This window comes from Papio anubis, chromosome 18, assembly GCF_008728515.1.
Source record: "Papio anubis isolate 15944 chromosome 18, Panubis1.0, whole genome shotgun sequence".
NCBI classification, from domain to species: domain Eukaryota; kingdom Metazoa; phylum Chordata; class Mammalia; order Primates; family Cercopithecidae; genus Papio; species Papio anubis.
In genome coordinates, this window is record NC_044993.1 from 14,677,929 (window position 1) to 14,703,551 (window position 25,623).

Genomic DNA, 25,623 nt, shown 5'->3' on the forward strand with positions numbered 1-25,623 from the left:
ATCATCAAGTAATTGCCATGGGAAGGGGCGGTAACTCTCAGGTGTTATCATAGCAATGGTAAACTGACATGGCACACTGGTGGGTGTGTCTTGCAGAAAGCTGCTTCTGCCCCATACCTGTTTTAGCTAGTCATCAATTTGGTTTGGTGTCCAAGCCCCGCTTCCGGAGTCCTGTCCTGCCTACTACTTCATAGCCACTATCCAAGATAAGGTATAGTATGATTCCATGATCCCAGAAAGTTCCTTCATGCCCCTTTCCAGTTGCTTTTGCCCTATGCTCTTTGCCCCAGGCAACTACTGATTTTTATTATGATAGATTAGTTTTGCTTTTCCAGAACGCCATGGAAATCAAAGCATACATTTTTAAACTTTTTGTGCCTGGATTTTTTTTACCTACAGTGAAAGAACATGTATTTGAGACTCATCATGTTGCTGTGTATGTCAGTGGTTCATTGCTTTTTATTTTTATTGTTCATATATACCACAGTTTATCCATCTATCCTGCTGATAAACATATGGGTTATTTCCAAATCTTTTTGAAGACATATATTTTTATTTATCTTGGGTACCTAAATACCTAGGAATGGAATTGCTAGGTCATAGAGTAGATATGTGTTTAATGTTTTTGTTTGGGTTTTGATTTGGTTTTTCTGAGACAGGGTCTTGCTCTGTCACTCAGACTGGAATGCAGTGGCATAATCATGGCTTACTGCAGCCTCGAACTCTAGGGCTCAAGAGATCTTCCCACCGCAGCCTCCCGAGTAGCTGGGACTATAGGTGCACACCACTGTGCCTGGCTAATGTTTAATTTTTTTTGTAGAGATGGGGTCTCCCCATGTTGCAGGCTGGTCTCAAACTCCTAGCTCAAGCAGTCCTCCTGCCACAGCCACCCAAACTGTAGGGATTATAGGCATGAGCCACAGTGCTCAGTCTTAATGTTATAAGAAACTGCCAAACTGTTCCCCAAGATGGTTGTACCATTTTATATTTCTGCCAGTGACGTATGAGGGTTCTACTTGGTCCGTACATATCCTTGGTCACATTTAATGTTGTCAGTCTTTTTTTTTTTTTTTTTTTTTTTTGAGACGGAGTTTTGCTCTCTCGCCCAGGCTGGAGTGCAGTGGCGTGATCTCAGCTCACTGCAGCCTCCACTTCCCGGGTTCAAATGATTCTCCTGTCTCAGCCTTGGAGTAGCTGGAACTACAGGTGGATGCCACCACACCTGGCTAATTTTTGTATTTTTCGTAGAGATGGGCTTTCATCATATTGGTTAGGCTGGTCTTGAACTCCTGACCTCCTCAGGTGATCCACCTGTCTTGGCCTCCCAAAGTGCTGTGATTATTACAGGCATGATCTACCGTGCCCAGCCTTGTCAGTCTTTTTTATTTTGGTAAGTGTGAAATGGTATCTCCTCTGATTTTAGTTTGCATTCCTCTGAAAACTAATAATAATGACATCTTTTCATGTGTAAAGTGACTCTTCAGTCTTACCCATTTTTATTGGGTTGTTTCATTCTGTTATTGGTTTGTAGGAGTTCTTCGTATATTCTGAATAGGGATAGTTTGTCAGATGTAAATGCTGTGAATTTTTTCTTAGTGTTTATCTTGGCTATTTTTTTTTTTTTTTTTTTTTGGTGGTGTGTTTAGATAAGCAAAGCTTTTAATTTTGATGTTCAGTTCGTCTTTTACAGTTAGTGCTTTTTGTGTCCTAAGAAATCTGCCTATAAAGTTGAGAAGATTTTGCCTTTTTTTAATGGTCCTGGCTTTGATGCTTAGGTTTTTGTTTTACCTTGAATTAATTTTCATATATGGACACATTTAGGTTTTTTTTTTTTTAGAAACATAGAAGTAATATATACATGTTCTTCTAAAAATTCAAACAACACAGAGATATATAAGACAAAATGAAAGTTAATAATTTGGTGGGGTTTTTGTAAGGTCACCACTGTTCAGTAAAGTAGTCACTAGCTATATGTGGCTGTTGAACACTTGAAATGTGACTGGTCTGAATTGAGATGTGCTATAGGTGTAAATACACACTAAATTTTGAAGAATTAGTAAGAAAAAATCAGTCAATTTTTATTTCAGTTACAATGTTGAAATAGTAACATTTTTGACATATTGGGTTAAATGTATTAAAAATAATTTCACTGATTTATTTTTATATTTAATAGGGCTACAATACATTTTTAAACTATGTATGTGGCTCCCATTTTATTTCCGTGTTTTTTTTTTTTAAGAGATGGAGTCTCACTATGTTGCCCAGGCTGGTCTCAAACTCCAGGGATCAAGTGATCCTCCCTTCTCAGCCTCCCAAAATGCTGGGACTACAGGCGTGAGCCACTATGCCCCGCCCATTTTATTTCTATTTGACAGCTCTGTTCTAGACCTTTCCCTAAGCATTTAGTAATCTATGTATATGAATGTGTATCTGTATGAGCTACTTTTATGTTCACATATAAGTGTTTTTATTTATATAAATGGAGTCATCTAAGCCTATATTCCTGAAGTTTGTATTTTTTGCTTGAAAATACAAAAAAAAATGTATATTAACGTATTTCATCTTATTTCCTATACATTTATCTGATTCTTGTTAATGGCTAGCATAGTGTTCTACAATTTATTTTATTTTATTTTTTTGAGACAGAGTCTCGGGAGTGCAATGGCGTGATCTCGGCTCATTGCAACCTCCACCTCCCAGGTTCAAGCGATTCCCATGTCTCAGCCTCCCAAGTAGCTGGGATTGTAGGCACCCACCACCACGCCTGGCTGATTTTTGTATTTTTAGTAGAGATGAGATTTCGTCATGTTGGCCAGGTTGGTCTTGAACTCCTTACCTCAGGTCATCCACCTGGCTCGGCCTCCCAAAGTGCTGGGATTACAGGCATGAGCCACTGAGCTTGGCCAGTTCTGTAATTTTCAAAACTGACTCCCTATGGGGACATTTAGGTTATTTATCATTTTCTTTCTGAGAAGCAGTATGTTTATAAAGATTACCTCATGTTTAGAAAGATGATACAATGCCTATCAGAATTTTTTTCTCAAATGAAAATGCTTATTACAACTAGGATGAGTAAGTTGTGTAGAGGAAGTCAAGGCTTCCCTCGTAAGGGACAAAATGGCTTCATATCTAAAGCGGAATACAGTTTCATAGCCAGGAGTTTCAGACCAGCCAGGGCAACATAGGGAGACACCATTCATACAAAAAAAAAAAAAAAAATACAGTCTTTAGGGAAGCAAACCCTTTGAATATAGTGTATACCTCTAGCTGAAATTCAAACTGTGCCTCTCTTTTGTTCATGATTAGATACTCGGTGAGTTTAGGTAGAAGGAGGGTGGGCAGGAGTCATAGAGAAAAAGATCCCAGTGTTCTGTATCTTATCCTGGAGACATTTTTATTGCCCACTATGTGAAAGTTCTTTTGAAAAGCTTCCCTCTCCTGCAGTTATCTTCTTTTTTAGTACAAAACAACCTTTTTCATGTTTATAAAACTTGGTATAAGGCCAGTCATTTTGTGGGAAGAAAGTCCAATAAGAGAATGAATCTGTGAGCATTAGCAAGAGTGAATGAGATGAGATTATTTAAATATACTTTGGCCAATTTAACATCTGTGTGTGTAAGTGTTGAAATGGGTCACCATGTTACTTCCAAAAACGTGGCTTGGGAGTTATGCCTTCTTTTCACTTAGCACATGTAACTGGATAAACCGAGACTTAAGTAGCTTTTAGGGGAAGGAGGGAAAGTAGACAGATGAGAGTAGCTGCTCGAGCATAGGTGTGTCAAGCAAACTGTCACCCTTTTATCTCTGGGCCAGAGTTGTTTCAGTTCCTACACCAGGAATCAAGTGTATGATCTGCTTCCACGCCGGGAACTCCTTTAAAACAAGAAGATGATGAATTTTTTTCTTTTACAGTTGATAAAGTTAATTTCCCTTTTCAGTTAGCAGTTTGCCTTTAGAATTTTGGAACTAAAATATTCCTTGCTAAGGCTTTTATTTTCCCCTCCCTCACATGTACTCTGGGTTATTTAGGGTTTAAATTAGACATTCGAAGGGTATGTATTTGTGTGTGTGTGCGTTTTCTTTTACCTCTGTGAGTGACAGCAATACCACGAGAAAAGTTAATACTTCATCTTGCCAAAAGATGATGGTTTTATTTTTCTCTCATGAAACAAAACCTGGGAGGAACAGTTGAATGAACTTTGCAAGCAGTCGAGCAAGTAAATTGGCTTCCAGACGAAACCCTGGATTGAGTACATCTAGAGTAATTCACTTAGGTTTTCTGTTGATTCTTTCAGGAAGAAGAAATTTGATGCCTAGAGCCTGGTCTGTTTTTTTGTTTTTAAGTTCTAGCTCTGGTTCGATTTCAGAACCAGTCTGCAGGCAACTCTGCATTGTCTCCTTAGAGAACTGGAAAATTTCACTGATCTGGATCCTTTGGCAGCAAGCTGACATTTTATTGAGGCTGGTCAGCACTCCTGGCCGGAGTCTTGAAATTGTGTGGGTGTGTTTTTGCTGCCCATTGTTGAGTTATTCATGAACAGATACGAAAACCATGTATATCCGAATTTTGTTACCACTAGATGTGATGAGTTTTTCTTTTTGATTATTTGGGGATTCTTAGTTTGTTGTCAAACTCTTCAGATTAAAACCCTTCTTATAGCTATTACTTTGGACTTCTTCCAGTTTACAGTATAGGGAAGAGAATGCTGTCATGGATATTATTGGCTCCTGTTTTAGAAATAGGTAGAGTATTATGTATGCCTTTAACTTGAACAGGCTTGCCTGGTGCAAAATAATAGTTTTACTTAATTCTTTAATAAAAAATAGGGATCGTAATTCCTACTTCATAGAGCTGTTTTGAGCGTGAAATAGGGTGTCTCACTACACTTCCTGGTACGGAAGGACACAATGAAAATTAGTAATTTTTCCCTTTTTCCCCTTTTTAAATAACAAAGTTCATCTTCACTTACTAGTTCATATTAGGACAAAGAAATTATGAAATCATCAAGGAAACAGAGAGCAGACTTAACAAATAAATGAAACTTAAAACTATTAAAAACCTATATAGATTTAATCAATATTTTCATCCTCTTCCTACTAAATGAAACCTTTGAGTTAGAAGAGAATATACCAAGACTGAAATTCACTTACTTTTCTTTCCTCTGATTATTCTAATATGTAACAAAACACTTGAGAGGTTCTCAAAAAAGACCAAGAGATTCTTCCTATGAATGTTAGGCTATAGTAATATTTTCATGCACTAAAATATATAAACCTGTATTCAGAAAAGAGCCTGAATTAGCAGAACAGGAATTTCCCAACTACAAACGAAGCGTAACCAAAGGGCTTAGAGATTAGTTTTTTAAAAACATATGAATATATACGAACTTTGTTCAGTTTTTTTTTAACCCTGCCCCCATTCAAGTTTCTTAGTCTGCTTTGACATCACAATTTTTTTAATGTCCACAGTTTTATTTACTTAAGACATTAGTCAGTGTTTAATCATCTTTAGAGAGATATATAATTGATTATGAAGTTGTATCATATTATGTTGACATTACTTAAAATGTTTTAACTTGTATTTGTCCTAGGGGACATTTGGCAGCGTCTAGAGACATTCTGGTTGTATAACCTGGGCAGGGCAGGGGATGCTACTGGCATTTAGGGGGTAAAAAGTTTGAGATGCTGCTAAACATCCTGCAGTACAAAGGACAGCTCCTCAAAACAAAAAATTGTCATGTTCAGAATGTTAGTAGTTCCCGAGTTAAGAAGCCCTGCGAAACACTACAGTGAAGTCCACATGAACATGTGATTGTTTGTTTTTTACAGTTCTGGAATTGGCTTTTTTCTGCATTTGGCACAGTGTATGCTCATATAGGGCATATTGGATGAATGAATAAACTAACAAAGTAAGATAGATCTCAACCTGAATTTTGTAGTAAACAAGTCCTTTTGCAAGTGAGTTGATTTCTGCAAATGGACCTTTAATTTTTGTTTAATTCTTTTTTTAAATTTTTGAGACAGCGTTGCTTTGTCACTCAGCCTAGAGTGCAGTGGTAGGATCTTGGCTCATTGCAGCCTCTGCCTCCTGGGTTCAAGCAATTCTTGTGCCTCAGCCTCCCAAGTAGCTGGCATTACAGGCACACACCACCATGCCAGCTAATTTTTGTATTTTTAGTAGAGACAGGGTTTTGCCATGTAGGCCAGGCTGGTCTCGAACTCCTGACCTCAGGTGATCCGCTCTCCTCAGCCTCCTAAAGTGCTGGGATTACAGGCGTCAGCTACTGTACCCTGCCACACATTATTATTATTTTATTATACTTTAAGTTCTAGGGTACATGTGCACAACATGCAGGTTTGTTACATATGTATACATGTGCCATGTTAGTGTGCTGCACCCATCAACTCATCATGTACATTAGGTATATCTCCTAATGCTATCCCTCCCCCTACATTATTTTTTAAATAGAAAAAATTTGGCTGAGCGCCGTAGTTCATGTTGGTAATCCCAGCACTTTGGAAGGCCGAGGTGAATGGATCACCTGAGGTCAGGAGTTCGAGACCAGCCTGGCCAACATGGCAAAACCCCATCTCTACTAAAAATACAAAAATTAGCTGGGCATGGTGGCAGGCACCTGTAATCCCAGCTACTCAGGAGGCCAAGGCAGGAGAATCGCTTGAACCTGGGAGGTAGAGGTTGCAGTGAGCTGAGATCACGCCACTGCACTCCAGCCTGGCAACAAGAGCGAAACTCTGTCTCAAAAAAAAGAAAAAAATAATAAATAATGGAAAAAATTCAAGGCCAGGCATGGTGGCTCATGCCTGTAATCCCAGCATTTTTGAGAGCCGAAGTGGGCAGATCACTTGAGGTAAGGAGTTCAAGACCAGCCTGGACAACATGGTGTAACCCTGTCTCTACTAAAAAAAACCCAAAAAACCAAAAATTAGCTGAGCTTGGTGGTGCAGGACTGTAGTTCCAGCCACTGGGGAGGATGTGGCATGAGAATCGTTTGAACCTGAACCTGGGAGGCGTAGGTTGTAGTGAGCCAAGATTGCTTCACTGCACTCCAGCCTGGGTGACAGAGTGAGACTCCATCTCATAAATAAATAAATAAATACAATAAGTAAAGTGTGGGTCAAACAAAAGGAGGCCAGTTTGGAAACTCTGGTTCCTTAACCTATTGTTGAGACTCTGAGCAGTAGAGAATAACCTGGTCTTACTTAGTTTTCTTTGTTTCTGGTAGACAGGTTTGCAAATTGCTTTTCCAGTTTCATCAGAAGAAATAAGTGTGGGCACATACATCTCTATCAATAGTCTGTTTAGATTATTGGAGAATAAATAGGCAGCCCACTGCAAAACCTTGTGTCTACATGTATATAATAGTTAAAGCAGAAGCCTGCATCTAGCTAGAATTCTACATAGCAATATGTGGGTTTTTTGGCTTTTTGTTTTTTTGTGGGTTGTTTTGTTTTTGTTTTTTTTGAAGCAAACTTTTGCTATATTGCCGAGGCTGGTCTTGAACTCCTGGGCTCAAGCAATCCTGCCTTGACCTCCTAAAGTGCTTGGATTACAGGCATGAGCTACTGCACCTGGCCTGCAATATGTATTTTAAGCTACTTTTTTTATTATTCCCTAAATAAAAAGAATTTATCCTATGCCTGATGAAATCAGTCTTATTTACGTTCAAAAACTATACTGAAGAGAGGAGGACTGTATTTACTTTGGACTTTTGAGCAACTCATTTACACATATTACACTTACATTTCTGATCTGCCTATTTTTAACCAAACCTTGAATTTGATACATTAGCTGATTGGCCACATAAATGTTTTGGGTCTTCATAAAGCAAGACATGTTTGTGCTAATATTGGAATATTTTATTCCATTTTATCCTTACGTCGTTTAAATTGTTGAAAAATGTGAAAAGGAAAGTGCTGATACCCGTAATGAAAATGTGTAAGTATCAGACTCCTTAAAAAAGCAAAAAAACTTTTTATTATGAAAAATTGCACTAGCCTGGGCACATGGCAAAACTACATCTCTACAAAAAAATGCACAAATTAGCTGGGCATAGTGGCATGTGCCTGTAGTACTCAGAAGGCTGAAGTGGGAGGATTGTGTGAGCCTAGGAGGTTGAGGCTGCAGCAAGCCAAGATGTTACCACTGCACTCCAGCCTCAGCTGGAGTGAGACCCTGTCTTTAAAAAAAAAAAAAAAAAGAAAAGAAAATATCAAACATACACACAAAAGTAAAGTGTAAGGTATAATGAATCCCTGTACCCATCACTAAACTTCAACAGTTAATCAGTATTTTGCCAGTCTTTTATATTAAGTCCTTTGTATGTGTTACCAAGTTGAATACTCAAATCTTTGCAGGTAGATATTACTATACCCCTTTTATTTTTTATTGTGGAAAATTTCATACAATAGAGAGACTAGCATAATGAATCTCCATATGCATGTAACCCATCTTCAGTACTTAACACATGTCCCATTTTACATCATCTATGATAGCTCTCCATCCACTCCACCACCAAAACCTCCACTGAATATTTTGAAGCAAAACTTTAATGTGATGTCATTTTAGCTGTAAATATTCAAGTGTATATCCCTTAAAAGTAAGTATTCTTTTAAAAGCAATTCCCATTATTACATCTAAAAATAACAGTAATTTCTTGATATCAAGTATTTAGTCATTGTTTGTATTTCCTTAATTGTATCATAAGTTTTTTGTTATAGCTACTTTCTTTGAGTCAGGATGTAAACAAGGTCCACATACTCCATTTGACTGTTAAATCTTTTTGTTTTGTTTTGTTTGTATGAGATGAAATTTTCTCTGTGGCCAGAGGGCAGTGGTGCGATCTTGGCTCACTGCAGCCTCTGCCTCCTGTGTTCAAGCGATTCTCCTGCCTCAGCCCCTTGAGTAGCTGGGATTACAGGTGCCCACCACCACGTCCAGTTAATTTTTGTACTTTTAGTAGAGACAGGGTTTCACCATGTTGGCCGGGCTGGTCTCGAACTCCTGACCTCAAGTGATCCACCTGCCTTGGCCTCCCAAAGTGCTGGAATTACAGGCATGAGCCACTGTATCCGGTCTGGCTGTTAAGTTTTTTTTTTTTTTTTGAGATGGAGTCTTACTCTGTCACCTAGGCTGGAGTGCAATGGCGGAATCTTGACTCACTGCAACCTCCGCCTCTTGGGTTCAAGTGATTCTCCTGCCTCAGCCTCCCAAGTAGCTGGGATTACAGGCACCTGCCGTCACGACCGGTTAATTTTTGTATTTTTTGTAGAGATGGGGTTTCACCATGTTGGCTAGGCTGGTCTTGAACTCCTATCCTCAGGTGATCTGCCCACCTCGGCCTCCCACAGTGCTGAGATTACAGACATGAGCCACCACACCCAGCTGACTGTTAAGTCTTTAAATCTCATTTTATCTCTCCCACCCTGCCCCCTCATCCCTAGCAATTTTTTTTTTTTTTTTAGTTTTGGAGTATATGTGCAGAATGTGCAGGTTTGTTACGTAGGTAAACGTGTGCCATAGTGGTTTGCTGCACCTGTCAACCCATCCACCACCTAGGTATTAGGCCCAGCATGCGTTAGCTATTTTTGTTAATACTCTCCCTAAATTCTTCTATTGTTTTAAACAGCTTTTTTGGGTGGTGGTGGGGATTTATCATACCATAAAATTCATCCAAATGCAAATGTATAGTTTAATAGTTTATAGTTTTTTTTGTTTGTTTGTTTGTTTTTTTGAGGTGGAGTTTCACTCCTGTCCCTCAGGCTCTCTGCAACTTCTGTCTTCTATCTCCCAGGTTCAAGTGGTTCCCCTTCCTCAGCCTCCTGAGTAGCTGGGATTACAGGCATGCGCCACCACACCCAGCTAATTTTTGTATTTTTGGTAGAGACGGGGTTTTGCCATGTTGGCCAGGCTGGTCTTGAACTCCTGACCTCAGGTGATCCACCTGCCTCAGCCTCCCAAAGTGTTAGGATTATAGGCATGAGCCACTGCGCCCAGCCTATAGTAAATTTTTTAAAGTAGTAACTTTCATCATGTACGATTTCATTTTAGAACACTTCCGTCACCCGAAAAGTTCCCTGCTGTCCATTTGCAGTCAGTTCCTGCTCCCATCTTCAGCCCCAAAAGATGGGAGCCCTCCAGACAACCACTGATCTGCTTTCTGTCTCTGTAGATTCGTCTTGTCTGGAAATTTCATTATATAGTGTTTCAGTGTCTATTTTTCCTATAATGGTTTTTTTGTTTGTTTGTTTTTGAGACAGAGTCTCACTCACTCTGTCTTACTCACTCTGTCCACTCCAGGTTAGAGTACAGTGGCATGATCTCGGCTCACTGCAACCTCCGCCTCCCACATTCAAGCGATTCTCTTGCCTCAGCCTCCCCAGTAGCTTACAGGCGTGTGCCACCACACCTGGCTAATTTTTGTATTTTTAGTAGAGACAGGGTTTCACCATGTTGGACGGGCTGATCTCGGGCTCCTGACCTCAAGTGATCTGCCCACCTCGGCCTCCCAAAGTGCTGAGATTATAGGTGTGAGCGACTGTGCTCCCTATAAGGTGTTTTTGAAGTTCTTCCAAAAATGAATGAATGAAGATCTTTGGGGAACTCATCAGTTTCCCATTTGTTAGTGTTCAGCAGTTCTGGACAATTGCCAGAAGACAGATGTCTTCTCGTGTAGTATATATCAATAATTCATTCCTTTTTTTGGCTAAATATTCTATTTTATAGATATACCACATTATACTTATCCCATCCATCAGTTGATGGACACTGGGTTGTTTTTACTTTTTGGCTTTTTGAATAATGCTGCTGTGAACATTTTGTGTACAGGTCTTTATGTGGACATGTTTTCATTTTCTAGGGTTAATACCTAGGAATGAAATATGCTGACTGGTAAATTATTTTCAAATAAATTTTAAGGAATTGCTCATTGTTTTCCAAAGTGGTCACACCATTTTAACATTCCTGCCAGCAGTGCATGAGGGTTCCCATTTGTCCACTTCGTCATCAACAGCTGGTAGTGTTGGCCTTTTTGATCTAGCAGATGGGTAGTGGTACTTCATTGTATTTAATTTGCATTGCCTTAATGCCAAATGATGTTGAGTAACTTTTCATGTGCTTACTGGCCACTTGTGTATCTTCTCTGATGAATTATGAGTTGTATATCTTTGTTTTTTTGTTTGTTTTTTGAGACAGGGTTTCACTGTATTGCCCAAGCTGGAGCATAGTGAGGTATAGTGGCCTTGAACCCCTGGCCTCAAGTGATCCTCCCACCCTAGCCTCCTGAGTAGCTAGTACTACAAGCACAGGCTACTATGCCTGACCGTGTATCTTACTGAGTTGGGGCTTCCTCCCTCACTTTCCAGCTGTTCTGACAGCCAGACTTAGTCGTCTCCTTAACCCATGGAGAAGCATCTTTCTGCTTAAGTTTTAGTCCCTCTGTGCCACAGAGACTGACTAATCTCACACAGTCAGTCCCCTTCTCTCAAAGGTTGAATCCACTCCAATTTCTGCCTGGCTTTGGTTGCTCTCCAGTGCCTTCAAATAGGCAAGAATTTTCTATATATTGGCCAGAGTATATGGTTGTTATCTGTGTGAGGGAGGGTTAGTCCCAAAAACTGCTTTGTTACTATGTTATTCCATTTAATAATAGCTTCTCTTTTGACTCAACACAGATGTGTTTAACCTTGCCATTCAACTTCAGTTATCACATAAAAGTTATAATTACTTTCTGATTTGTAAGATGTTTATGGGCTTGGAGTAACTCCACATATTAATATACCAAATATTTAAGATGCTATGGAAAAACAACTAGCCAGTCACCATGGTGAAATTTGTGTTGTGTTGATAGCCAAATAATCCACAACACATTATAGCCACAGATAAATAACTTGATTTCCTTATCAGCATCCATCTATTTAAAATACACTAAAAAACATCTCCCAAAATGATGCAGTTAATGATGAGTGTTTAGCAGTGTTTAGCACTTGACATACATTTATAAATGTTTAGTGGTTCTCAAACTCTTTGGTCTTAGGACTTCTTTATATCCATATCAATGATTGAGGACTCCAAAGAGCTCTTAATACCTGCTGATATTTACAGTAGTAGAAATTAAAACCGAGAAATTTAAAACTTTAACTTATTTTCAAATAACAGTGGTAAACTCATTACATGTTAACGTAAATAGCATATTTTTGTGAAAAATAAGTATATTTTCCAAAAAAAAGAAATGTCGTGAGAAGAGTGGCATTGTTTTACATTTTTACAAATCTTTTAAATATCTGTCTTAATTGAAGATAGCTGACTCTACATCTTCTCACATAGCATTAGCTGTCAGAGCAATAATACCATACCATCACCTACCATGTAGCCTCTGGAAAAATCCACTTGTGACAGAATACAAGAGAAAAAGGCAAATAATGTCTTCGTGTTGTTATGAAAATAGTATTAACCTTTTCAGCTCCCTGAAAGTATCTCCCGTCTCTCTGGGGTCCCTGAACCACACTGAGAACTGCAGGTTTAACATATCTCTGGAAGGATACTCAAGCAACTAAGAACAGTGTTTGTCTTGGGGAAAGGGGAATTTGGCAGTTAAAAGACAGCAAAGGGTAGAATGGAGGCTTATTTTAAAATACCTTTTGAGTATTTTACTTGGTACATTGAAAGTGAATTGTTAAATAAAGCCCTTATCTTCCTTCTGGCAGAAAGGTGCTTAAAGTAATTGTTTTTGTTTTTGTTTTTTAATTCACTTTAGACACATAGATCTAGAGGGGAGAAGTACCTCAGAGGACACATCTCCAATCTACATTAGGTTCCCACTGGCATGAACCTTTATAGCCCCTAATTATTTTCTGTAGCACTTACCTCAGCTTATAATTGTATGGCTGTGTGTTTGTGTGTGTGTGTGTGTGTGTGTGTGTGTGTGTGTTTCACCTCTTTTCTCTCCCACTAAACTATTACCTGAGGGCATGAATCAAATCTGTTTTGCTCACTATTCTCAGTTCAGTACTTGGTTCATAATAGTTTGTTAGTAAATATTTATTGAATTAATGAGGATCTTTGGGAAACTCCTACCAATTTCCTGTGTCAGTACTGAGCAGTTCTGGAAAGTTGCCAGAAGACAGTTCTTGACCAAACACCTTTTTTTGCGTAGATAAAAATGCTTCTTGGCCGGACATGGTGGCTCACACCTGTAATCACAGCACTTTGGGAAGCCAAGGTGGGTTGATCATTTGAGGTCAGGAGTTTGAGACCAGCTTGACTAACATGGTAAAACCCCATGTCTATTAAAAATACAAAAATTGGCCGGGCGCGGTGGCTCAAGCCTGTAATCCCAGCACTTTGGGAGGCCGAGACGGGCGGATCACGAGGTCAGGAGATCGAGACCATCCTGGCTAACACAGTGAAACCCCGTCTCTACTAAAAATACAAAAACTTAGCCGGGCGAGGTGGCGGGCGCCTGTAGTCCCAGCTACTCGGGAGGCTGAGGCAGGAGAATGGCGTAAACCCGGGAGGCGGAGCTTGCAGTGAGCTGAGATCCGGCCACTGCACTCCAGCCTGGGTGACAGAGCGAGACTCCGTCTCAAAAAAAAAAAAAAAAAAAAAAAAAAAAACAAAAATTAGCTGGTGTGATGGCGGGCACCTGTAATCCCAGCTACTCGGGAGACTGAGGCAGGAGAATCCCTTGAACCCAAGAGGCAGAGGTTGCAGTGAGCCAAGATTGCACCACTGCACTCCAGCCTGGGTGACAGTGCAAGACACCATCTCAAAAAAAAAGAAAAGATGCTTCTTGCATTTGTTCTCATTCCTCTAAGACTGTGCACTAGACTATCCGTAAATATCAATAATCCATTTAGGAGTGTCACGAGAGGGGATGGCAAAATGCTTGTTTTTTTTTTTTTTTTTTGGGTGCTCAGACTTTCATACATTAAGTCTTTTTACTATTTCAAAGAATTCTTTGTCATTCTTTGGTTGTTACATTTTTCTGTAGAAAAACAAAATAGTATTTTTTTCTTAAGACCCTATTGGATTTGTCAAACCTGACTCCAGTGCCAGGATAAAGAACATTATACTAACTTAACACTTACTTGTGTCTGAATGAAGTTGGCCAAATGCTTACATCTGTTTCCTGGTGGTGATTCTTTCAGTATTCTCAGTTCACATACCACTGGGTCGTCAGAAGACAAGTATCTGGATTTCAGAGCCAACAGTTTGCTTTTAAGCTGCAAGGCCCTCCATTGCCGTAAGATCTGCCATTGCCATAATAACAAAACCTCAGCTGGAACTTGTGCTGCAGCCATTGAGGTCTGTTCGTAGACCTCCTGCTCTTGCTTCTGGTTCCATGTAATATTGTTTATAAAAAGAATTAGCGTCTGTTCTGTGTAAAACAACACTGGCGCAGAAACTTTGCAGTCAGTAGTAAGAGGGGCCACTGCGAACTACAGTTTCATTGTAAAGCAAATTCTTTTCCCTCTTAGGAAATAGAAATTTAACTTAAGCTTGCTTTTATAACAACTGAAGGGGCTTTGCAGACACTGCCGCCGAGGAAAGTCTTGTATTACTAGCCATGGTCAACCCTACCATGTTCTTCGACATTGCCGTCGACGGCGAGCCCTTGGGCCGCGTCTCCTTTGAGCTGTTTGCAGACAAGGTTCCAAAGACAGCAGAAAATTTTCGTGCTCTGAGCACTGGAGAGAAAGGATTTTGTTATAAGGGTTCCTGCTTTCACAGAATTATTCCAGGGTTTATGTGTCAGGGTGGTGACTTCACACGCCATAATGGCACTGGTGGCAAGTCCATCTACGGGGAGAAATTTGAAGATGAGAACTTCATCCTAAAGCATACAGGTCCTGGCATCTTGTCCATGGCAAATGCTGGACCCAACACAAATGGTTCCCAGTTTTTCATCTGCACTGCCAAGACTGAGTGGTTGGATGGCAAGCATGTGGTCTTTGGCAAAGTGAAAGAAGGCATGAATATTGTGGAGGCCATGGAGCGCTTTGGGTCCAGGAATGGCAAGACCAGCAAGAAGATCACCATTGCTGACTGTGGACAACTCGAATAAGTTTGACTTGTGTTTTATCTTAACCGCCAGACCATTCCTTCTGTAGCTCAGGAGAGCACCCCTCCACCCCATTTGCTCGCAGTATCCTAGAATCTTTGTGCTCTCGCTGCAGTTCCCTTTGGGTTCCATGTTTTCCTTGTTCTCTCCCATGCCTAGCTAGATTGCAGAGTTAAGTTCATGATTATGAAATAAAAACTAAGTAACAATTGTCAAAAAAAAAAAAAAAAACAACTGAAGGAATGAAGAGCAAAGAGTAGTGTTCTAGAGGGTACCTTAACTTACAGCTTGTGTTGTAGGTCAAGATTGGCTGCATTATTATGTTACATGGTTTCTTGAGCTATGGTGAGCATATTTTCCAAACCAAAAATCAACACACCTATTCTGACAATATTTTTTAAAGTCAAATGTAATTATACATTTAGAAGTAAAATTAAAAGTTGAGACTGTCCAGGAAAACCCAGAACATAGGGATGCCTTGCCTGGAAGACAGGAATTTGACTCCTTAAAGGAGGAGTATGCTGAACTTTAAACTTCACTCCACTGGCCTTTGAGCACAGTGTTGATATCAGCCCTCCTACAGCTGCAGCTGGGCCCCGCCTCTCTGCCCAAAGTAGGATGCAACACCATAGGCCATAGGCAAGACCACTGATCTGTATGGAGACTTGATTTTTAGTATGAAGGATATTTTTTGCCTGGCCTTGAAGACTGTAGGGCAGACATGGAAAAGGAGATGACAGTACTGACCCAGGACTGTCCCATCTGACATATTACCCAATTTGTGTAGATCTTGCAATCTAGGAACTAGCAAGCATTTGATTGCGGGAAAAGCATCTCCCAGTGAATAACTTCATTGAATTCTTGGGTTTTTCTGAGTTCCTTCATTTTGTACAAATGACTTCCTGTAGGGAATTATTGGTCAAGATAGGCTCTTTTGCTTTGTTTTCCTGAGGCCATGCTTTCAGCTCATGCCATAGCTGCATACTGCAGAATAGGAGAAGGAAGAGACCGAAAAATAATAAAAAATACTTCTGAAAACAAATACAAGGAAACCTGCGACCCAAAGAGGAAACAGACATTGAGAAATTCAAAAAGAAACCAGACAAGGAGAGAACATGTTCATGTGTTCAGAGTTGTTTTCTACAGTTTATTTATGGAGGGTACAAGTGCCTTTTGACAGTTCTATTGTGTGTTGTAAAACAACTTTTTTTTATTCTTTGAGCTTTTTACATGGTTATCCCTTCCTAAGTTGATTTTTGTGTTTTTTTGTTTTGTTTTTCTTTTTGAGACAGAGTCTTACTCTGTTGCCCAGGCTGGAGTGCAGTGGCACAATCTCAGCTCACAGCAACCTCCATCTCCCAGGTTCAAGTGATTCTTGTGCCTCAACCTACCGAGTAGCTGGGATTATAGGCGTGCGGCACCATGCTCGGCTAATTATTGTATTTTTAGTATACGTGGGGTTTCACTGTGTTGGCTAGGATGGTCTTGAGCTCCTGACTTCAAGTGATCCACGTGCCTCAGCCTCCCAGAGTGCTGGGATTACAGGCATGAGCCACTGCACCCGGCTTTAAGCTTAAACAGTGTCTGGCTTGCCTGGGTGCAGTGACTCATGCCTGTAATCACAGCACTTTGGGAGGCCAAGGCGGGTGGATCACTTGAGGCCAGAAGATCAAGAGCAGCCTGGCCAACCTGGCAAAATCCCATCTCTACCAAAAAATACAAAAATTAGCCGAGCGTGGTGGTGCGCACCTGTATTCGCAGCTACTGCAGAGGCTGAGGCAGGAGAATCACTTGAACCCAGGAGGTGGAGGTTGTAGTAAGCCAAGATCACACCACTACACTCCAGCCTGGGCCACAGAGTAAGACCCTGCTTCAGAAAAAAAGAAAAGAAAAGAAAATTGGTGAATGGGTGGAATGTTTGAAAGGATAGCCAAAAATGTGTCTTAACATTGGGTGATGTTTCTAGAGATGGTGTGGAAGATTAACTGCTGTTTCTTACTATTTCTTTTTAAAAAAGAATTCTTATGTGAATCTTTTTAACATCTTACCTGTAATATTTTTATGGTTTGTTTAATGGTCAGTTGTTGAATTTGTCTTGAAAATTAACGTTGCTTAAATATTACATACAAATTAATTTAACGTGGCTTGTTCTTTTAAGCACTTTAAACATCTTAACAGATAAAAATATAAATACAATTATTAATAAGACTTATTCTGTGTGGTTTGGGGTAAACTAGTGGCAGATTTCCAGTTACCTTGATTTTCAACCATTTCTACTAGAAGGGATTTTATTCAGCCACAGAAAGGTTATTGTTATGTATGCTCTGTTTTTGTCTTTAACTTGTGCTCCCATTGGGAGTTACTGAGATGTAAGAAGAGGGCTAGTATTCCTTTCCATGTGCAAAAACCCATTTTAGACCCTCTGGTGCTAAATTATTTTTACAAAATTAGTTTTGTTTCGGTTTCTTTCAGTTAACCATAGTTATTTTCTTTTTGAAGCTCAGATTGTCATAGATTGGCTAATGGCATTATCTTTGAGCTGATTCCTTTGTCCTTTTGACACTGACTCTGGCAGTCTGAAAAGTATTCTTTTTTTTATTTTTTGAAAAGTATTCTTACTTTCTGGCAGTACTAGAAAATACCAGAATGGTCTTTAGTGGTTTTTTTGCCCAAGACATGGAGTCATCTCCCATCTAGGTTCCTGGTTCCTTTAGTGGTAGGTAATATTAGAAACCAAAATCTGGGCTGGGCACAGTGGCTCATGCCTGTAATCCCAGCACTTTTTGGGAGGCCAGGATGGGAGGATTGCTTGAGGCCAGAAGTTCAAGACAGCCTGCCCAACATAGTGAGACCCCCTTCTCTACCAAAATTTTAAAAACGAGCACACGTCTGTAGTCCTAGCTATTGGGAAGGCTGAGGCAGGAGGATCATTTTAGCCCAGGAGTTCAAGGCTGCAGTGAGCTAAGAAGGTGCCACTGCACTCCAGACTTTAGCCTGGGTGACAGAGTGAGACCCTGTCTCAAAAAGAAAAACACACAAAATCTGGGTTCAAGGAAACTCACGAAGAGTGGTGATCAGTAAAACTTCTGTTGTTGCTGTTAAACTAATTTTAGTGACAACTTTATTATTTTTTTAATTACAAGATATTTTCTACATGCAAAAAATATAAATCAGACACCCATGCACTTATTACCCAGCCTTCTTTACATCTCCTTTCATCCCGAAAGAGGAAAGTAACCACCATAATAAATTTTTTATCATTCTCTTCTTCTTCTTCTTCTTTTTTAAGACAGAGTGTTGCTCTGTCACCCAGGCTGGAATGCAGGGGCGCAATCTTGGCTCACTGCAACCTCTGCCTCCTGGGTTCAAGAGATTCTCCTACCTCAGCCTCCCAAGTAGCTGGGATTACAGGTGTGTGCCACCACGCCCAGCTAAATTTTCTATTTTTAGTAGAGATGGGGTTTCACCATGTTAGTCAGGGTGGTCTTGAACTCCTCAAGTGATCCACCCACCTCGGCCTTCCAAAGTGCTGGGATTACAGGCATGAGCCACTGTGCCCGGCCTCTTATTTTCCTTTATAGTTTTTTTTTTCTTTTTTTACCACTTATGCGAGTACCCCTAGATAGTTGTTATTTGAATTTGCTTGTTTTTGAACTTGAAATAAATGCCATCTCGCAGCATGTATTTTTCTGTGACTTACTTTCCACTTTACGTTATTTTGAGATTTATGTTGATGCAGTAGCACAGTAGCATCCACTGCTTTATTGTAGTTTGTTGTATGAATATGCCACAATTTTTGTGTTTTCCTGCATTATTTCTAGTTTTTTGCTATTGGAAAAATACTGCTGTGGACATTCCCATACATGCTTTTTTGTGCATATGTGTAGGGGTTTCTCCAGGTTGCCATGTTTGCAAAGTGTTTTTACATGAGCCCATAGTAAGAAGTATAGTTTCATCATGACTCCAGTATACCCACACACACTAACCTACACATGACTGAAACAAAAATTTTATTATACTTAATGTATAATAAAATGAAATGCAGTACTTAGTGTAATGAGGTAAAAATATAACACTATTTCATTAAAATATGGCTATGATCCTCTAAATTGATTTGGGACCCATTGAGTAACAACCAGCAATGTGCAAAACTACTGTAAGAACGAAGTTGCTGGCTGTAGAATACGTTTAAATGTTAACCTAAAAAGATTATGTTGATTTGTTTTTCAAAGTGGTTGAACTAGTCTTAACATCAGGTGAGAGTTCCTATTGCCCCGATCCTTGCTGTTGGCAGGCTGTTCTGAGGGTCTCATGGGTATGAAATGGCATGTCCTAGAGTTTGAATTTGTATTTTCCCATTACTAGTTGGATTAGCTAGTGAGGAGACAGGAAGCACAGGTGGTATTACAGTGTAGTGGTAGAGGTACGCACATGGTGTTTGTGAAAACTAGAGATTAAAGCACCTCCCTGATCCTGGGGCAGTCAGGGAGAGTTCTACAAATAAGGGCTTTCAGAAGGTTGCTATAAGAATGCATTTAGAATTTCAGAAGTCATTTCTGACCTGAGTTCTTCCTAGGTAAAATTCTTTCTACTATTAGAGTATACTGTGGTGTTTATCTAATACAAGGTAAATTGGAACTCTTTTCTTGGATCTTGAGAGAGGTCTTTGAATATCTGTTGAAAATTATGGACTTGCCTCCCAGAAAAATATTGTGCGTGTGTGTGTGTGTGTTTGTGTTTGTGTAAATTTGACATAAAATTTCAGCATGTTCTTGGTCATTCTAGGACCTTCCAGGGAATGGATAGTCAATGAAAAGTTCCCAAGGACTCTTAACAAAAGAGACGGCTATTACTTTGTTATATCTAAGTCTGGGTTATTTACTCTGCTAGCCTGAGACCTCCGCCCCCACACCCCTCAACATAGTAACCTTCCATAGACATTCCATATGGCCTGCAGCTTTGCATTGGTGGCAGAATTGAGTTGGTGTCCATCATGGGTGCCCAACATAGAGAGCGATGTGTCACAGAGCCATGAGTCACAGAGCTAACATTAGGAATTTGTCACAACCAACAAAAATGAAGCTGGAAGCAACTAGCAAAAGAAAGACCCTAAGACCACCCAGATAGAGTAGATGGGATGCTTGTTTTCCCTACATATGAAATGGTAGATTGAACCAATTTTATTTATGTCTTAATGGACAGGTTAATCCAGTAGCCTTGAGGCCTTGGTGACACCTTGGTAACTGATAAGAGTTACGTGGACTCCAGATATACACAACCTAATTTGTCCATGCTACTGATACAGCTAATAGGTGGTTATAATTCCACATGTGAAAATTGATCTTAAAACAAAATTTGTTTATGCTTTCTTTATCTGCCACAAGAATCTTTCAGCTGTTTTCCCTAAGGCTTCTTTTATTCATCTCATGCCAGGTTTTAGAGTCTGTCCCACTGCTTTTGTCCAAGGAACTTTATTCACTACAAGCAGTTTGACTCAATACCCAGTCAGGGCATGACACTTAATTAGATGCAATACTGTCTTCTGAGATGCCCCTAGCTCTTCCCTACCTTCCAGCTGAGTCCACAAGTCTGAAATAAAGCTGTATTATAAGGACTCTTGTGTTCACTTTCTGACATTACCTCCCTCCAGAAGCGATCTTTTGATTTGTTAAGACGTATGTGTGGGTAAGTCACAAAACCAAGTATTCCAATCTCTATTGGGAGTTAAGTGTTTTAACAGGTAGAAAGTATACATGATTCAACCAAGCAGAAAGCTGTTGTCTCTCAGCGGATCATTTTCAGCTTTCTTTGGAGAGTTGCCATTAGCAATGCAAATGTTAAGTTTGATAGCACAACAAATAAAACACTGAAAACTATAGATGTTACTTATAAAACACTGGTACTCAAAGAAATTGGGTTTGGTCAAGAAGACAGTGAAACATTTCCCTGTTGGGCCGGAGGCTGTTATCGTTTTGCTCTGAATTCAAAACCTGATATGTCTCCAAATTTGCTTAGGGCTGTTATCCTGGAAAATAGAATCTGATAGAAGGCGAGCACTGGTACTTAGTGCAAGGTGGAGGTGATCATGGTTAGGACAATTGCATACAGGTTATGACTACATTGGAGTCTCAGGAAAGATTGGTTTACTGATTTGGCAAATCCGAGGCATGAGTTTTGGGTGGTTCTGTTGTTTTGTCTTATTTTTCCATCCTTTAAGAGTCTTAGGGGAAAACAACATCATTGAATAGACTGACTAAAAATTCAGCACTTAATCTGCTTCACAGCATATTAACCTCTGCAGAGCTTTGCTATTTTGGAACCAGTGGTGTGAATTATTCTCTGTTAATAAGAATCTGGCTTTCTTTTCTTATTGGAAAAGAGGCTCATGTGCATGTTACTCTGACTCAGTAGTTCTCAAACTTTTTGTTCTCAGGATCTCTTTACACTCTTCAAAATTATTGACTGGATTATAACTGTTGTTATTTATAGTATAAGAAATTAAAATAAACTAGTATATTTTTAAAATCTAGAATAGCATTGTGATTTTGTAAATTTCTTTAATGTCTGGCTTAATCGAAGATAGCTGGAGTGTCAGATCTTCTTTTCCAGTCAGTCTATTTTAATCAGTTGTTTTGGCTGAATTATATGAAGAAAATTTACTCTCACTCAGATATGTAGTTGGAAAAGGAAGGAGTATTTTAATAGCTGTTTTGATAATTTTGATTATCCTTTAGTGATACTACACCAAAATGTGAACAGTGATGTAACAGCATGCATTCAAAACTACTGGTTACTGGGTTATACAGCTCTTCTAACGTTGACTACTTTCATTAGACCTTCTCAACAAGTCACATTCATTAATATCAGTGCCAATCAGAAACGTCTTTACAGGGAAGCTGTTTAGTTCATGGTGGTAGGCAACAAGTTTTCCAAAATTCTAAAGCTCAGAATTTATCACTGCCAACAGATACTGTCAGGTCTTGGACAGACAGACATTGTTCGGTTTCGAGAAAAGAGAAAATGTCTGTCAAATACTTAAGTATGAATAACTATAGTTTATCTGCCAGTTATTTTTTCAGGTAAAAATGGTGTTCATGAGGAAAAGTAGATAATTCAGCTTGCAATTCAGTTGTGCAAATGGAGTCCTGGAGACTCCCACTCTTGGCAGAAGTGCTTATGATCACTTTCATTTTCATAAAAAATAGTTACAAGATACCTAGTTAAGAATCAAGATTTAATAAATTACCTCATTTTATGTAAAATATTTATTTTACTTAATAACTTGCTGCTTCATTCTTTTTTTTAATAAAAAACTTTAGAATAATGTTGTATTGAATATCTGAAGAGATTATTATGTCAGAAAAGCTGCTAAAATGACATGGAGAGTTCCCATATGTAGATGTGCCTCATCTGATGGCACTGTGCTTTACTGTGCTTCACAGAGACTCTGTTTCTTACAAATTGAAGGTTTGAGTTGAGCATGTCTACCAGTGCCATTTTTCCAGCAGCTTGTATTCACTTCATGTCTCTGTCCTATTTTGGTAATTCTCATAATATCTCAAATTTTGTCATTATTATTATTATGGCCATCTGCAACCAGTAATCCTTACTGGTACTATTGTAATTGTTTTGGAGCACCATGAGCCACACCCACATAGGATAGCAAACTTAATTGGTAAATGTTGTATTCCCTGAGACAAAACAATATTGAAATTAGGCTAGTTAGTAACCCTACAGTGACCTCTAAGTGTTCAAGTAAAAAGAAGAGTCACATCTCTCACTTTAAATCAAAAGCTAGAAATGATTTAAGGTTAGTGAGAAAAGCATGTTGAAAGCCAAGACAGGCTAAAAGCTAGGCCTCTTGTACCAAACAGTTAGCCAAGTTGTAAATGCAAAAGAAAAGTTACTGAAGGAAGATAAAAGTGCTACTCCAGTGAACATACAAATGATAAAGTGAAACAGCTTTATTGCTGATCTGAAGACAGTTTGAATGGTCTGAATAAGAAGATCAAACCAACCACACAACATTCCCTTAAGCCAAAGCCTAATTCAGAGTAAGGCCCTAACCCTTCAATTCTGTGAAGGCTGAGGGAGGAGAGAAAGCTGCAGGAGAAAAGTTTGAAGTTAGCAGAGGTTGTTCATGAGATTCTTCCCTTAGAAAGAAGCTGTTTCACCAGCTGCAGGAGCTTACACCTGTAACCCCAGCACTTTGGAAGTCGAGGCAGGTGGATCACTTGAGGTCAGGAGTTTGAGACCAGCCTGGCCAGTATGGTGAAACCCCATCTGTACTAAAGATACAAAAAATTAGCTGGTCATGGTGGCATGTATCTGTAATCCCAGCCACTCAGGATGCTGAGGCAGGAGAATCGCTTGAACTCGGGAGGTGGAGGTTGCGCTGAGCTGAGATTGCGCCACCACACTCCATCCTGGGTGACAGGGTGAGACTTCGTCTCAAAAAAATAAAAACTAGCCGGGCGCGGTGGCTCACGCTTGTAATCCCAGCACTTTGGGAGGCCGAGGCAGGTGGATCACCTGAGGTCGGGAGTTCAAGACCAGCCTGACCAACATGGAGAAACCCTGTCTCTACTAAAAATACAAAATTAGCCGGGGTGGTGGCACATGCCTGTAATCCCAGCTACTCGGGAGGCTGAGGCAGGAGAATCGCTTGAACCTGGGAGGCGGAGGTTGCGGTGAGCTGAGATCACGCCATTGCACTCCAGCCTGGGCAAAAAGAGCGAAACTCTGTCTCAAAAAAAAAAAAAAAAAACCTAAAAATAAATAAAGTAATTTTAAAAAAGAAAGAAGCTGTTTCCGGGCTGGTTGAGGTGACTCACGCCTGTAGTCCCAGCACTTTGGGAGGCCAAGGCGGGTGGATCACTTGAGGCAAGAAGTTCAAGACCAGCCTGGCCAACATGGCAAAGCCCATCTCTACTAAAAATACAAAAATTAGCCAGGCATGGTGGCACACGACTGTAGTCCCAGCTACTTGGGAGGCTGAGGCAGGAGAATTGCTTAAACCTGGGAGGCGGAGGTTGCAGTGAGTCGAGATCACACCACTGCACTCCAGCCTGGGCAACAGAGCAAGACTGTGTCTCCAAAAAAAAAAAAAAAAAAAGAAAGAGAGAAAGCAGCTGTTTCCATAACATGGAAGTACAAGATGAAGCAGCAAGTTCTGATGCGGAAGCTGTAGTAAGTTATTCGGAAGATTTAGCTAAGATAATTGATGAAGGTGGCTGCACTACACAACAGATTTTCAGTGTAAATGGAACAGCCTTTTCTTTTTCCTTTCTTCTTCTTATATTTTTTAAACAGCTTTCTGTTGGAAGAAGATGCCATCTAGGACTTCTGTTAGCTCGGAAGGAGAAGTTAATGCTTGGCTTCAAAACTTCAACTGATAGGCTGGCTCTCTTGTTAAGGGCTAATGTATCTGGTGACTTTAAGTTGAAGCCAGTGCTCATTTACCATTCTAAAAATCCTAAGACCCTTAAGAATTATAATCTACTCTGTGTTTTTTAAGTGAAACAACAAAACATAGATGACAACACATCTGTTTCCAGCATAGTTTCCTGAATATTTTAACCCCACTTTTGAGACAGACTGCTCAGACAGAAAGATTCCTTTCAAAATGTTACTGCTCATTGACAATGTACCCAGTCACCCATGTGCTCTGATGGATGTGTACAAGAAGATTAATGTTGTGTTGTTTACTGTTAACATCCATTCTGCAGTCCATGGATCAAGGAGTAATTTCAGCTTTCAAGTGTTACTTGTTTATTTGTTTATTTTCACTCCTGGCAAGCTGTGATGGTCTTACTACGTAAGAAATATATTTAATAAGGCTATAGCTGCCATAGATAATGATTTCTCAGATGAATCTGGACAGAATTTATTGAAAACCTTCTGGAAAGAGTTCACTATCCTAGATGCCATTAAGAACATCTGTGATTCACGGGAGGAGGCCAAAGTATCCACAGGAACAGGAGTTTAGAAGAAGTTTATTCCAACCCTTATGGGTAACTTTGAGGGGTTCAAGACTTCAGTAGAGGAAGTAACTGCAGATATGATGGAAATATCAAGAGAGCTACTATGAGAAGTAGAGCCTGTATTAGTCCATTCTCACGCTGCTATGAAGAAATAGCCGAGACTGAGTAATTTGTAAAGAAAAGAGATTTAATTGACTCGCAGTTCCGCATAGCTGGGGAAGCCTCGGGAAACTTACAGTCATGGCGGAAGGCACCTCTTCACAGGGTGGCAGTAGAGAGAATGAGTGCAAGCAGGGGAAATGCCAGAGGCTTATGAAACCATCAGATCTCAGGAGACTCACTCATTATGACGAGAACAGCATGGCAGAACTGCCCCCATGATTCAATTACCTCCACCTTGTCCTGCATTTGACACGTGGAGATTATTATAATTCAAGGTGAGATTTAGATGGGGATACAGAGTCAAACCATATCAGAGCCTGAAGATGTAACTGAATTGCTTCAATTTTATGATAAAACTTTGACAGATGAGGAGTGGCTTCTTATGGATGAGCAAATAA

The 25,623-nt window shown here is 39.8% G+C and overlaps 1 protein-coding gene and 1 pseudogene across 3 annotated transcripts in view; both read left to right on the top strand.

The window, feature by feature from the left end:
• The window catches only part of CFDP1 (craniofacial development protein 1), a 150,234-nt gene that overhangs the window by 63,550 nt on the left and 61,061 nt on the right, over positions 1-25,623 (top strand). The gene's annotated exons all lie outside the window — the stretch shown is intronic.
• LOC108583561 lies at positions 14,041-15,311 on the top strand (annotated as a pseudogene). Its single transcript, XR_001898309.3, has one exon. The product of XR_001898309.3 is annotated as a peptidyl-prolyl cis-trans isomerase A pseudogene (transcript).